The following is a 16,317-nucleotide window of genomic DNA, read 5'->3' on the forward strand; positions in this document are numbered from 1 at the left end:
GTAGAATGTGGGTCTTAAGGAGAGGACATTCTATCTCAGTGAGGTCATTGGCAATCAAGGGGTGCGGTTCAAAGCAGCAGGCCCCTCAGGAAGGTGCTCTGCCAGGAGCTCCCTCGGGCTCCCACATTCTGGAACACAGCTCCTGCCCGTCAGAGTCCAGGGAGGGCAGCACCGTCTGTGTCCCACACAGCACTGGTTCTCAAACGTCCGGGTCTCATGGCCCTCAAACACTCTTAAAAATTATTGGAGACAACACAGAACTTTTGGTTATGAGGTTACATCCGTTGCTATTTACCATCTTAGAATTAAAATTAGAACATTTGAAGGTGCTTGATAATTCATTTAAAATAACCATAATAAAGCCATCCCATGTCAATATAAGTAATTTTACATCTTCCTAAACAGAAGAAAACAGTGAGAGAAATGGTATTGCTTTATATTTTTGCAAATATCTTTAATACCTGGCTCAACAGAAGAGGGCCAGATCCTCATATTTGCTTTTGAATTCAATCTCTTGCAATATGTTGTTTTGGTCGAAGGATATAAAGAAAACCTGGCTTCATCCAGACCTAAGATTAGAGAAGGTAGGGCTATTTTCATAAGCTTCAAAGAAAACTGCACATATTTTTCCTTGATATTATACCAAAAAGGGACAAGTGGTAATTTCTTACAGGTAAGTTGCAATGTGGAAACAAATCACATTAATGAAACTCAAAGTGTATACTCATGAGGCAGTGTGAGCAAAACAGACTAATACATCACAGCATCTTTATGAAAATGGGTTGACTCCATGGGCCCTCATGAATCCAGGGCTTGGAGAAGCCCAGGGGTTCCTACACCTCACTTTGAGAACCACGGCCCCAGACCAAGATGAACAATGTCAGCCTTTCAAAACCCAGACGGTGAAGAGGCAGAAGGACAATGGCCTCCCCGTTCGGTGTTTAAGAGCAAAGACCCTCCGGAGCTGGAGACTTCATGGCTCCCGGCCTCGCCTCTGTGCTCCGAGCTCCGCCAGCACCGCCCTTCCCTCCATCTCAGCTCTCGGCTCAGCCCGCGCCATCTGCCTTCATGGCCGCTCAGGGACTGTCACTCAACACCGTGACCATATGCCCTCGAAAGCACCCTTTACACCAAAGCCAGATTTCGTTTTTTATATTTTCCTGGGGAAAAAAAATCAAGGTAGTTTCCAGGTCTTCAGAGGTGACAGAGTGGTATAAATTAATTCCCTTGTTTAAATGAAAATAAAAAATAATTCCCTTCATGTGACTGAATTGTGACAGATTCAGAATGTGTTCATCAAAGGTAATGTTACGGTGCAGCCCTCCTCAGGAGTCAGGGCGGGGGTTACACACACTCACAGATGTACAGACACACTCACTCATACACACACACACTCACACACTCATTCATACACATGCACACACACACACACACTCACACATGCACACACTCATTCATACACATGCACACACACACATGCACACACACACTCACTCACACGCAGTTGCATAGGTGCACACTCACATGCACACCTCACTGCTGCTGCCCATGCCCACCCTCCTCGGCTCACAGCAGCTGCCAGCCCCGCCTGAGGAGGCATTTCACTGTCCCTGAGCCAGGGTCTGGGTTGTCTCTCTGTCCTTCATGCTTGCTCTCCCCATGGCCTCTATCCTTGGGCTCAAGTGGGGACAGACTGTGGCTCGAGGGACATTGCCATGCTCCTCAGACAGGCTGGCAGCCTGCTGTGAGCCGAGGAGGGGTGGGCATGGGCAGCAGCAGTGAGGTGTGTGGTAGGTAGCGTGGGGAGTCCCAAGGTCCAGGACCCCTGGTGATGGGGAACTCATTCGTCCTTTCTGTTTCTGTTCATCTGTGAAAAAATCAAACTTGACCGTAGCAATATTCTAAGGATTTCTTAACAATAGTCTCCTGCACGGACCAATTGCCTTGCAATGGTGGCTTCTGGAAGCTGCTGGAAGCCCAGACATCTCCCCGCAGCCTAAAGCAGGGTCCCCTCTGCAGACAGTGCCCGAGGTTACTCTCAGGGACCCAGCCAACCCTCCCTCCTCACTCCCAGGCCCACAGCTTTTCCGCAGATCTCCTTTGCTATCAAGAGTTCCCTTTTTCTTGCAAATACATTGGGACTTGGGAATGAAAGGTGAGGTTGTGTGCCAGTGACTAACCTGGGCACCAGTCCCCCTGTGGGTGTGAGGCGGAGTCCCAGGCAAATGCAGCAGTTTTTCAGAAAGGGGATGTATCAACGAACTGCCCATTAGTCCCTTGGTTTGAATGAATTACATCCTATTTATTACCCATGGACACCAGCTTAAGAAAGCAGGTACAGGAGAGGCGGGGGGAGGAGGAAGAGAGGGAGGAGGAGGAGGGGGGGGAAGGAGGAGGGGGAGGGGGAGGAGGAGGAACGGGCTTGATTCTCTGACTGCCAGAGAGAATAGGAAACACAAAAGAGCAAGTGGTGGCTGCCAGTCGTCTCCCCTCCTTTCCTTCTCACTCCCCTCCTATTCCCGAGATAGGCAGGAGGCTGACCAGGAAGGCTGGGCTGACAAAGCGTTTGAATTGCTGATCCCAGGAACGATTTGGAAAGTACGGGTTTCGGATGATGTGACGGGAGGACGCAGAGATATTTCATCTAGAAAAGAAATACTCGGAACTGGGGAGGACACAGTCACTGTCTCCCCTCGTTAAAGGTGGGCTGTGGAGTGGGAGCTCAACGCTCCTCAGAGGTCCACGTAGGAACGAAGCCAATGGGTCCTGTGAGCAGGAAGCCACACGGGGCCAGGGGTGGACGTGCAGAACGTGACCTGCCTGTGTGACGCCCAGAGCAACCTGAGGAAGCGTCTGACAGCCCGGAGCTGGGCAGGGCTCTTCTCATTCGCCCGATGGCAAATCTCCGGCCTGGAGCATATTTGAATCACTGGGCCCTCCCTCTCGGTGCCACGGGAAGTCTGGAATAGCTGTGGCAGGTTCCTTCTTGGCCTTTCTTGCAGGACCTGACAGGCCTCCCAGGACCATCCCAATGCCATTCCGAAGCCACAGATGCCCGCATGTGAGCATTCGCCAGGGACCGTGCCTTCTGCAGCCCTCATTCTAGTGTTCCAACTGCGATTCTCTATGTCCCTCCTGCCGCCCCCTCCTTGTGCACTGAATTCTTCTGTAAGAGAGGATCTTCCTTTCTTCATTTGATCGTTTATCTCATCGCTTACAGATCTCAGGGTGGATGTAATTAAATGCCATCGGTATTCACTTTCTTTCTCAGATTGTTTCTAGTTTGTCATTGAGAGTGGGTTCCCGGGACCTTTGGACAATCCCTTCCCCATTTGTTTCCCTTTCTTCTTTCCCTTTCTTCGTTTCCGACTTCACAAGATGTTCCAGGCCCCTCTTGTCATGTTCAGGGAGACATTTCAGTGTTGACATCTCATATGGACATTGAGGTCAAGTTCCCAATTTCACATTTTAGAAGGAATACTGCATCCATTTGAGGTTTTCAGACGGTGACAAATAGAATGCTATAAAGGGTATAAAAATTGCCTCCTCGGTATTTTCATTTCAAAACGGGAGCTTACACCTGTATAGATGGAGCAGGAGTGGAGGGGTGGAGGGTGGGGGTGGGGTGGGGGAGGGTAATTACCAGTAGGCGGCCTGAAGGTCACGTTCATGGTGGCATTTCCTTCCTAAAATGACAGCGATGTGGAAGGACAGACCTCAGAGGAGGAAAGAAAAGTGGATTTGGAGAAGCGCTGAAGGAGTGTGTTTGCACGGGGGAGGGTGCGTTTCTGGGTGAGCCCGGGTGCAAGGTAAAGGGCAGTTCTCATGAAATGAAAAGCTGCTAATTGTCTCCAAAGGGGACTGTCAACCTCCTTCCAAAGAGCCGCCTCAGAAAATACGTGTGGATCTGCAAAACCAGGCTGGCGCCTCCCGGAGCCAAAGGCACGGCTGTCCCAGCCCGGCTGCTGTGGGGAGAGTATCCTGATGGGCTGAACAATGTCCTCGTAAACATGCAGAAAACCGCCTGCTCATGTCTGTCTCAGAATGCCTCTGCTCTCGCATTAAAGAAGCGAACATACTGGGGAAGGGAGGGACAGAGTGTATCTAACGTTACTTTCACAGGAACATTGAAAAGAGATTTAAATCCAACAACATAAGACTTCCTTGTGGTGATTTTACTCATGTTTGTGATACCGAGTTTGTGGGACATTCTGTCCTATGGCAGCCTGTTTACTGGTAGTTTATTGCTTCTGTAGCAGCAACAGCAACAACAAAACAAAAATAAGACAGGACTTCACGGCACGAACCTGGATATTCATAACTAGAATGGATGAGAGGAAACGTTCCCCTATGAGCTTAATGTGAGGTGCCTTCTCTTCATCTCTGATTTATTTGAAATTGATCGGCTACGCATCACCAGGACGTTTATGCAGATAAAGCAACCAAGGCTCAACTCTGCGAATCCCACGGAGGTGAGGCGATGGACATCGCTCCTTCAGTGAGGTCGCTCGCTTCCCGGCTTCCCGGCTCCCACGTGGCAGAGCTTGGTGCCTGCTTTACCTCCCCACACACACCCCTTCACCGTCAGGCTCCCTCCCCCGCATCTACCTAAATTCCACCGTCTTATAAATCACGTCAGGTCCCATACTCAATCCCAGGAAGTGGGTCTGTTCAAATGCATTTTCAATGATCTCTCAGCCTCTGAGCTTTGTTTAGCATCGTACACGTCACAGCAGCGAGCAACCACTGCGTCTTCCTGGCGTTGTTTCCGTGAGATGGTCCAGCTGTGAAGGGAGTGGGCGCTCCTGGGAGGACTGCGCCTCCTGCCTCCTCAGCAGTGACCATTCGTTCCGGCCCCCGCGGCAGCCACGCACGTTCCTTCTCATTTAATAAAACAGTTTATTACCTTGTTAATAAACGGTTTGTTTCATTTTTTGCTCCATGCTTGAAGTTACAGGTTTTCCGTTTGGCCTAACACCAATTCATCCCCTGCTTTTTTCCCCTTTGTCCCCAAAGAGTTGGTGCCATTAAAGTCTGTGATTCTGTGCTTTATTTTTCCTGGAGTTTCACCACATTAAGACCTATTTTTCCGACAGTTCTGACAGCCTGGAGCACATTTCACTGTGAGTTAAAGGAGAGGAACAGAGGCTACGGGGATAGTGTTCCAGCTTCTCCCCCAGCGGCTTTCCTGTCTTTTTGATGAGAAACTGTGTGAAGGAAGGTCATGTAGCTAACGACGGTCTGCCTGGGCTCAGAAAGGTTATACCCAGGCGTGGGGATGGGCTGTGATTGGCCCATCGAGACTCAGCTACCCTACCCATTACCTACAAGTTAATAACGTCCTCTCTGCAGACTGTGCAGAGCTACAATCTGATTTATGGGGGCTGGTTCTTCCTAGCGGTCGTTCAGCTGTGTCCCTGGTGTCGGAGGGCTGAAAGGTCAGATGCCACCTGGGTATCTCAGGGACCCGCTACGCCTGCAGGGAGGCCACAGTGCACTTGTGCGGACCCGCTCCTACAGGTGCACCCAGCATCCAAAACAAAGGTGACCTCAGGCAGGGCCTGGCTGGCGACACGGTCAACCGCAGTTCCACTTGGCACAACTCCCCTTCATATTTCTAAGTGTAAGCTTTGAAGATGAGTCTATTTTACACGAAGTTTTTTAAGGGCAGCTAAAGAAACAAGAGTCACACAGGCTGCACGGAAGAAGTAAAATAAATGACTGTTCTTTGCAGGTAACATGATCACTTCTGTGCAAAATACTCAGGAGTTTGCAAACTGCTCTTAGAACCAGTGAGTATATTTGGAAGGCTGTAGAGTGCAATGTCAGTATTTAAAAATCAATTGTATGTTGGCCCTGGCCGGTGGCTCAGTTGGTTAGAGCATTGTCCTGGTGCACCAAGGGTGCAGGTTTGATCTCAGGTCAGGCACATGCAAGAAGCAACCAATGAATCTATCAGTAAGTGGAACAGCAACTCGATATTTGGCTTTCCCTTTCTCTCTCTCTCTCTCCCCCTCTCTGCTTCGTTCTCTCTTAAATTAATTTTTAATGCTTTTTAAATTTTTTGAAAAATCAATTGTATGTTTATAATATCAACAAACAAATTGCATAAATACTATTTAAAATAGCATTTAAAAACATGAAATAAGTAGAGCTAAATGTAAGGAAGTGTGGGGAAAGCCATACAATCTAAATTCTAAAACACTCCCGAGTATATGAAATGACCGACATAAATGAGGAGCAATGCACTGCTCAGGGTCTGAGAGACTCCACAGTAACAGGTCAGGTCCACCGAACTGGCTGGAAGCGACAGCGCAGCCCCACGCCGAACCCGAGGCCCCCTGTAGAAGCGGGCAGGCTCTTTTTAAAACGTACCTGGAAATGAAGGACCGGAAAACCAAAAGAATTTCAAAGAAAGTTGTGGCATACGGTCTGGTTGATAAGCTTACTGTGAAGCTGTTCCGTCAAGACCATGTGGAATTGCTGGTCAGGACAGACATACAGGCCTTGAAACCGAGCGGAGGCCAGAGTAGATCTACTACGTATACGGCCAGCTGCTTTCCAGCAGGGTGCCAGGCAATCACTGGGGGAAAGGCTGAGAGAGGGAGGCCCAGGTGGAGCCTTCAGCGGAGAGAAGGCAGCCGTGCGGTGAGCGTGGCGTCTTCAGGAGGGTGAGGAGCAGGAGTGTCTGTGTCTTCATTTCACCCTGGCCCTTGATGCGTCAGGACGACCGTCCCCTCTCCTGCCCCCCTCCGCCGTACACAGCCCCTTCCCGGCAGGCGTTCACTGCTGCGCAGTCTCTAGCTGCCCATCTCTGTGAAAGGCAGTGCCCCTCCGCAGTCCCGGTGACGCAGGCTGGGGTCCGTCCCCCCCAGCGCACCTGAGAGCTTCCAGGGTCTCAGCCATGGGTCTCTGACGGGCAGGGTTTCGGGTGAAGGTCCCGTTACACAGGACGCCAGCTCTACAGAGATTCCCAGCGCACTTCTTAAAGAGCCCCTCGCATCGAACAGCTTCCAGAAGGGCCTGCAGACAGGAGAAGGGGCTGCTGCTGGGGCTCCGGGCATCCAGTCCTGGGGTGACTCTCCCTCGCTGTCCTCAAGGCTGCCACTGAGTTGAAGGTCATTTTCTTGACACAAAGTATGTCCCTGTCTCTCTCCCAGTCCTCATCCCAGTGACGTCCTTGCCCTCATTCTCCAGGCCCTTCTCATTCGCCCCCTAGTTACAAAAATAAGTAACGGCTCTCATCCTTTGTTGACTAGAAACCAGAAACATGCGTGGGGAGGGGAACGTAGGATTCGAGAGTGAAACCACAGCTCCCAGGGAGCCCCACTCTCCGGGGGAAGCAAACCCTGTCCTGTGTGAACACACATGTCCCAAGCCCCTTACATCTGTTTTATTTTACCCGCTATCACCCTAGAGAGAAATCAATCACACCCTTCAGACCCTCTGTTTCTGCGTTCGTTCGGCCCTCCATGTGAGCAGCTCAATCCCAAATCTTTGGGCAACGCTTTCCAAGGTGAAAATGAGCTCATCTCTGAGGCCAGCAAGGCCCGGGGGGTGCGGATAGTCGTCCACAGACCCTGGGACCTTCTGAATTCATCTGCAAAAGTTTGTGTGTACATAGGGTGTCCCCCAAAGGCAAACACACTTTGAATAATTACAAAGGCAGTGTTTGTGTTTCAACTGTGTTTTCAAGCTTCCAGAAGCATTTTAGGATGAGTTCCCCTTGTTCAAAACTCAGCCTGCCTGAAAAGCAGGAAACATCAACGAGCTATCAGCTGTAAGTGTGTGACATGTTTTGGGGACACCCTGTCTATATGATCATTTACTCAAGATAGGGTCCACAACTTCCATCCAATGCTCAAAGGGGCCTCATATTCAAAAGAAGTTAAGAACCGGTGGTTTGAATAATTTGAATCAGCCAGTTACATATCTAGCCTTTCAAGCCAGCTTCCCTGGGCGGAAAGCGCTCACTGCACTCCTCCCGCCTCCCGAGGCCTCTGGGTGGCGCTTCAGGAAGTTCTCCTGCTTCCTCATCCCAAAGGCCAGCGGGGCAACTCTCCTAGAATCCAGCTATGTTCTTCCTCCAGCAGCTCCTAAGGGTCCATTTTCTCTACTAAAGTGACTCCCAGTAGCCGCCGGTAGAAGGAAAACTCACGTCAGCACACTCAGAGCCTCGCAGGAGGGCAGCGAGGCCCGCGGCAGGTGTGTCCGCATTGCAGCTTGGTGACCCCCTCCCCGCCCTGCCCCCAAGCCCAGCCCACAAATTCTTGGCTTTAAAACTTGTGTTCCCCAAAGATCAAGAACCCCACTTTGAATGGGAAGGGGCACCTCTGGCTCTGCTTTCATGGCTTCTAGAATTTTTTATAGCTGCACTTCTGCCACTGCCTGTGAGCACTTTCCAAAACATAGAAATGGGCCAAACAGATTCACAGAATTTCCACCTCCCTCCCCACTATCTTCTGACCAGCTTCTATGGAAATCCAGTCAGCTTATTTTTTTTCCTGTTTTATTAAAAAATAGTTGCCATATATCACTGTTCAAGATTAAGGCATACAGCACAATGATTTACATATATCTTGAAGTGGTTATCACAATAGGGACAGCTAACATCTGTCATCTCATCTAGATACAATTTTTATCTAGCAAAGAAACGAAGATCAGCTTCTCTGTGTGATGAGCTCTAAGGATCTACTCTCTTAACAACGTTCCTATAGATCACACAGCAGCGTTAGCTGTCATCACCACGGTGCACAGTGCATCCCTAATGCTGTTTATCCTATAACTGCAAGTTAGTACCTGTGATCATTATAAGGACAGAAAAGGGCCTTTATTTTTCTTTGCTGTGGCCTTCCACAATTTATGAGAAACACCTGGTAATTAAACCCCAATTTGATTGTTGGCTCCTCTGATTCAAACGGCCCCTCTGTTCAAAATGCAGGACAAGATAAGCTACTCTCAAGGCTACATTCATGCATCCCCTCCTCCCTGCTGTTTTCATAACTCAGATCATTTGCACCAAGGAGTCTCTAGTTAGTAGAACATTTCCTTCCCTCTTCCCCTTCAAACAAGCCTCTTTTGAACTCTTCACAACTTTTGCTCTAAGCTTGTAAGACACCTCCTTAGGACAACCACTGGACTGTCTCTTGGAAAGGGAACAAACTGTAAGTTTTCAAGACAGCCCCCCTGGTATCTGCTCAACTTCAACACGATCCCCCGCCCTTACTTGTCGCTTAGCAGCAGTCACTGCTTAGAAGAGCAGGCCACCCTTTCCTCCCTGCCCTGTACTAGCTAGCAATACACTGGCCCTTTCCTCTCTTTGAATGTAAAATAAACTCCCTCCCTGCATCTATCTCTTCTTTCAGTCGTGAATTCTTTCACAGTCTGAATCACTGGCCAAACCCTAACAACCTCCTTCCTCCAATCCCCCGCTACCCCCCACAAACCATACACACACACACACACACACACACACACACACACTCCTCCCCTGTCTGACCTTCTTTTAAGAATTGGGGTTTTTTGCTGAAGCCGGTTTGGCTCAGTGGATAGAGCGTCAGCCTGCGGACTGAGGGGTCCCAGGTTCGATTCCGGTAGGGGGCATGTACCTGGGTTGCGGGCATATCCCCAGTAGGAGATGTGCAGGAGGCAGCTGATCGATGTTTCTCTCTCATCGATGTTTCTAACTCTCTATCTCTCTCCCTTCCTCTCTGTAAAAAATCAATAAAATATATTTTAAAAAAAGAATTGGGTTTTTTTAAGGTTTCTCATATGGGTGATATCATACAGTATTTGCCTTTCTTTGACTTATTTCACTTAACCTAATACCTTCAAGGTCTATCCATGTTGTCACAAATGGTAGGATTTCTTTCTTTTTTATTGCTGAATAATATATTACATATATCATTATATGTAATATAATATAATTATATATAACTAGAGGCCCGGTGCACAAAAATTTGTGCACTCGGGGGGGGGGGGGTTTCCTCAGCCCGGCCTGTGCCCTCTCGCAGTCTGGGACCCCTCGGGAGATAACGACCTGCTGGCTTAGGCCTGCTCCCGGGTGGCAGAGGGCAGGCCTAATCCCTAGGTGCAGCCCCTGGTCGGGCTCAGAGCAGGGCCGATTGGGGAGTTGGGGCGCTGCCCCCTGTCATGCACAGAGCAGGGCCAATCAGGGGGTTGGGGAGCTCCCCCCCGCCGTCACACACAGAGCAGGGCGGATCAGGGGGTTGGGGCACCGCCCTCTATCACCCACAGAGAAGGGCCGATCAGGGGGTTAGGGCGCCACCACTCTCACACTCAGGGCAGGGCTGATGGGGAGGTTATGGCTCTACCCCGTCACACATAGAGTAGGGCCCGCGGGGTGGGGGGGTTGGGGCGCCGCACCCTGTCACACACAGAGCCGCAGGGTGATCATGGGGTTGGGGAGCTCCCCCCTGTCATGCACAGAGCAGGGCCCATCAGGGGGTTGAGGAGCTCCCCCCTGTCACTCACAGAGCAGGGCCGATCAGGGGGTTGGGGTGCCACCACTGTCACACTTAGGGCAGGGCCGATGGGGAGGTTATGGCTCTACCCCATCACACACAGAGCAGGGCCCGTCGGGGGGGGGCGCCGCCCTCTATCACCCACAGAGCAGGGCCGATCAGGGGGTTGGGGCGCCGCCACTCTCACACTCAGGGCAGGGCTGATGGGGAGGTTATGGCTCTACCCTGTCAGGAACAGAGTAGGGCCAATAGGGAGGTTGTGGCCCCGCGCCCTGTCACACACAGAGCCGCAGGGCGATCAGGGGGTTTGGGCGCTGCCCCCTGTCACGCTGATCCCGGTGCCGGGAGGCCTCGCGGCTCTGCTGATCCCGGTGCTGGGAGGCATATTACCCTTTTACTATATAGAATAGAGGCTTGGTGCATGGGTGGGGGCTGGCTGGTTTGCCCTGAAGGGTGTCCTGGATCAGGGTGGGGGTCCCCACTGGGGTGTCTGGCCAGCCTGGATGAGGGGATGATGGCTGTTTGCAGCTGTTCACACACCCTTCAGGGTGGGGGTCCCCACTGGGGTGCCTGGCCAGTCTGGGTGAGGGGCTGAGGGCTGTTTTCAGGCTGTCGGTGACTGAAGCTCCCAACTGCTCCTTTTTTTCTTTTTTTTTTTCTTTTTTATTCTGGGCCAGGTTTAGCTCTGGCTCCAGCTCTGAGGCCTCTGCTGCTGAAAGCAGGTATCTGGTTTGTTTGGGTTCTATAATCTCAAAATACTGTATCAACTCCAGCTCTGAGATCCCAGCCGGCTGAAAGCTGGTTTCTGGGGTTTTGTTTAGCTTCTATATTTGTTACAATGTTTCAAACTGCAGGCTCAGAGGCCGGCAAGGAAGGTGGGGAACGTTGGAGTACTCTGTCACTGAAGCAAGCAAGCCTCATGTTCAGTTTAAGCTGTCTGGCTGCCGGCCACCATCTTGGCTGGCAGTTAATTTGCATATCTGGCTGATTAGCCAATGGGAAGGGTTGCGGTCGTATGCTAATTACCATGTTTCTCTTTTATTAGATAGGATTATATATATAATATTTTTATTTATCAATCAGCAAATATTTAGGTTGTTTCCACATCTTGGATGTGTGAATAATGCTGCAGTGAATATGGGAGTGCAGCTACCTTTGAGACCCTGATTTTGTCTCCTTTGGATAAATACCCAGAAGTGGAATTGCGGAATCCTATGCTAGTTCTATTTTTAATTTTTTGAGGAACCACCATACTGTTTTCCACAGTAGCTGCACCAATTTATATTTCCACCAATCATGCACAAAGGCTCCCTTTTCTTCATATCCTCCCAGCATCTGTTACCTCTTGTCCTTCGACGATAGACATTTTAACAGGCATGAGGAAACATCTCATGGTGGTTTTAATTTGCATTTCTCTGATGAGTAGTGAGGTTGAACATCTTTTCATGTACCTGGAGGCCTTTTGTATGTCTTCTTTGGGAAAAGAAAATGTCTATTCAGGTCCTTTGCCAGTTTTTTAATTGGGGCATTTGTTGTTAGGCTATTGAGTTGTGTGAGTTCTTTTACAGAGAGTTTAAAGCAAACAATAACCCATGATTGTCTGGTGCTTTTCAGGTAAATGGAAAACTTGGTTCTCACTCTCTGGGGATGTGCCCAGAGCCCCCAACAGTGGAGAGACAGGCTGAGGAAGACAGAGAAATCTGTGTTTGTCTTGTCCCAGGTGAGCTCCTGGGTCTGAAATGTAACTTCTGCCGCTCACAGCCTTCCAGGCCTCTCAGGGCCTGAGGTTTCGCTTCCTCCTGCTGCAATGGAAGGAGAGAAGGAAAATCACTCACCTCGCGGAGCCAGGGCTTCTCTTATCTTTTTCGTGTAACTATCGTTTTTTACCCCCAAGCCATTTTCCTTGGAGTGCTGTAACCTATAGAAAATAAAAAACTCTGAAATATTAATAATTTAAGAGAAAAGGCGTGGCATTTCACCTTCCTGCCTCTGTGTCTGGGGAGAGGAATAACTTTATTGATTAGGATAAACTGGGTGAAATGGTCTGAATTCCTTAATACTTCCAGCTCTGCTCCAGCATTAAATGGAGAACCTCGAGCAAAATGTTGTGGAAGAGCAAAATGTAATGAGCTGGGTAAAGATGATTTCTGAGTAACATATTAATTAACTTTATGTCCATAGATTTCTATAGTCATTGGGGACAATCGCTTTCCTATGAAGAGATAAGCTGTCTTATTTGCAGTATTGATTTGTTTGAAGAATCCTTTTTTTTCTCATAAAAAATTGCCGCAGTCTTTGGTGCAGCCTCATCCCAATTATCACACAATTTACCAAGTGGAATCTAATTGAATAGAGTTTTATTTTGCTAAGAATTAAATTAATTATTAAAGGTAAACTAGGAAAACACGCCTAATGAAGGAAGCCTTTGAAGAAGTAGCTGTCTCCTGTGGCTCTTTTCCAGGAATAGGACTCACGGGGAAATTTCGCGTCGGTATCGGAGGCTTTGAAGTCTATGGCTACCTGGACCTGAGCGGGACCATAAAAGGAAAGGCTCCAGGACCCTTAAAGCCACCTCGTCACAATGCAAATCCTCTCCACCTCCGGCGAGAGCCCATCCTACAGACTGGAACCTCAGAAGTGGGAGTGGGCTTGGTCAGGATCACGCGGTCTATCAGTTAGGATGTGGCTGCAAACAAGACAAAACCTCAGCTAACAGTGGCTTCAACACGGAAGGACTTATTTGGGGTCCCACTTAGATGCCAGGGAGCAGCCGGGGCTGCGATGGTGGTCCCTGCTCCTAAAGCCCTGGGCTGTGGGCAGCTTTCATTTTCATGGCCTCCCCAGGAGCCCCAGGCAGGGATGGCATTTCATCCCCCTGCTGGCCAGGCAGCACAGCTCAGGAAGGCGAAGGGCCAAGGGTGTGCCCGGGCTCAGCCCCGCCGCCTCAAGGAGCCGTCCCCAAAGTCGCAGCCCAGACTCTCACTGTCACAGCTGTCACAGGACCAATCACCATGCAGCTTGTTGAGAAATGTCCTCTTTCACTGAATGCTTTTGGTGCCATAAACACATACATCCACACATCTACACAACCACACCCACACCCACATGCATACACATTCACACACACTCCACACATACGAATACACACACACACACACACACACACATCTACACATCCACACATCTACACAACCACACCCCCACACACATGCATACACATCCACACACACTCCACACATACGAATACACACACACACACACACACACATCTACACAACCACATCCCCACACACATGCATACACATCCACACACACAAACACACATGCACACACACACTGGCCGTGGCGGAGAGTGTGAGGAAAGCCCCCCTGGTGTGCGTGTGAGTCAGTACAATCTTTGGGAAGGAAATCGTGCAGTGTCACAAGACTTCGAGTGTATGTCCTTCCTAACACAGCACTTCTCCTTGTGAGAATTCCATCTAAAGAAGGCGTCAGAGCTGTGTGCTCAGCAAGCAGGTGCTTATCATTGCATAATTGAAGACAATCTAAAATTAAAAACAACCTAATTAGTTAACAACATGTTATTGATTAAAGCTGTTAGAACAGCTCCAGAGGTAGAATTTATACATGGCTTAGCCTCTTTAGTGTAAGGAAATAGCGGGTGATAGAACAATAGTTACGATGTGTTAAATCCCAAGCGGGCTCTAAGTAGACTGCAGGCCCAGCTCCGTGTAAATGATGTGCGCAGGCTCGCACATATCCAGCTGCACAGGAGAAAAGCTGGAACAATGTGCATCAGGCTGGCGAAGGACCGCTGCCTCGGCTGTTAGAATTATAGTATTGGAGATGGCTTTTATTTTTATATTTGATCTTTCTTACATTTTCCACCTAAAAAATGATTATACGTTGTTCTCGTTATTAGGAAAACATAATGCTTCATTGCTAAGGCTATAACTCACCTCATGATGCCAGACAGATAATATGTTACTGTATGTTTATATTTTTAGAATCTGTAGACAGAAGACCAGACAAATACATTAAGTCAAGAACATGCTGGAGGTAGATGGTCTCTGGGAGGCGAAGAAGCTCATCTCTCATTTTGCCCTTGGTGGCTGATTTATTTCCCGAGCGTCCCTGGGCGATCCGTCAGCGCAGCCACGCTGCTGGGGAAAAGGATGTCTTACCAGCAGCCGCGGGTAGAACTGCTGAACTATTAAGTTAAAGGGTATAAAGCAATCAAAAACCCTTACTTCTCAACTACTGAGCACACGGAACGTTGTTGCAAACTTCTCCGGGAAGAAAAACACCACCGCACCTGGAGCCCTTCTGCCTCTGCACCCATAGTTCCCAGGACCGGTGGTTTCTCTTTCGCTGAAGTTTACACGGGAGGGCGGGTGAAGGGGCCACGCCGAACGCGCCCCCACCTCCCCCCCCCCCACGGCGTGGGTCTGTGCTCACGGGGAGCCTTGCGTTACTGCCCACACAGTGTCACTCACTGTGTTTACTCTTCAGCAGAACACTCTCTGCTTCAGTCCATCGGTCCAGCCACAGGGGCGCGTCAACGTGGTGAGTGAGTGGCCATGTGCGCGCCTGCAGCCTCACCGTGGTGTGTTTCTCCAGCCGCCTGTGCAGAGGGACTGAGCCACGTCAGTGCCATTGACAAGGGGGATGAGAACGCCATGTTTCCTTTATTGCTGCTGCCTGACAGGTTGGAGGAAGTGCAGGCCTATACTCTGCACAAAAGCAGGCGCTCTGCGTCACACGGCGGCCACGTGTCCGCGTTGATGAAGGCGCCCCTTCGCCTAAGAGCCAATGCAGCCAGCGGCTCAGAGGTGAGATCCACGCAGAGGTCAGAGGAAATGCATCAAGAGGCATGAGTGGACACGCGAGGCGTCTGCGAGTCCATAGCCAGACCCGTGGCCCAATCCACGCAGCCGCTGCCCCGCGGCGAACTTCAGTTCTGCATTGTTTTATTTGTGCTGCATTGGCTATGGCACGTTTGTGTAAGAGAGATTTTAAACCCAGCGGGTGGCCAGGGCCGCGAGGAGCGTTTCCTGCTCTGCGGTGCTTGCTGAGCTCCCATGCTGCTGCTCGGATTTAGGGAGGCCGTGCTGGCAACCAGGCCTGCTCCTCACCCACGGGCACGGCGCCCCGGGCCTGCCAGCACTGCCCCTTGGTCACAATGTCTCTCAGAATGACTGAGCAGGCCCCTGGGACAAGGGGGAGAGGGCAGACCTTGAACCGGAGCCAGGAGTGAGTGGTGTAAGGCGAAGCTCATTATCATTATCTCCATTGTCATCCCCGAGGAGACTGTGGCTTCAACCGACGGCCCGACAATACACATCCGGCCCTAAATGCGGGACCAGAGTGGGGGTTCAGGGCCAAGCCCGGGCCATTGGCGTCTGTCTCCAGCCCGGGCTTCTGCAGGTCCTTCCGTGGTTACAGGCATCGCGAGAGTCCATTCATCTGCGCGGCGTGGTCCGCACCTGGTCACCTGGAACTAACTGCGTCTCCCTGAGCGAAGGGCCTAAACACGAACGCTGCACCAAGCTCGTCACGGAGAGTCCGTGCGTGGTCCATGCCAGGTGGTCGCTGCCACTAATGTAAACGCTTGGACATTCTGGAAACAGCCCTGGGCCCCTGCATGTTCCGTAGGACCTTCAAACCAAGCCTGGCCTGCTAGTGGGTGGTGGGTGGCATAGAGGCGACCTAGGACTAGACCCTGGCCACCAGTACGCGCTACTGCAGGGGCGGAGTGGGTGGGGTTTGGCCCTAAGGGCCTGGGGGTCTCCAGGGTGACCTAGCAGAGGACGGGCTGTGAGGTTGCTGGGTC

The sequence above is a fragment of the Myotis daubentonii genome, chromosome 10 (genome assembly GCF_963259705.1).
Source record: "Myotis daubentonii chromosome 10, mMyoDau2.1, whole genome shotgun sequence".
NCBI lineage: Eukaryota > Metazoa > Chordata > Mammalia > Chiroptera > Vespertilionidae > Myotis > Myotis daubentonii.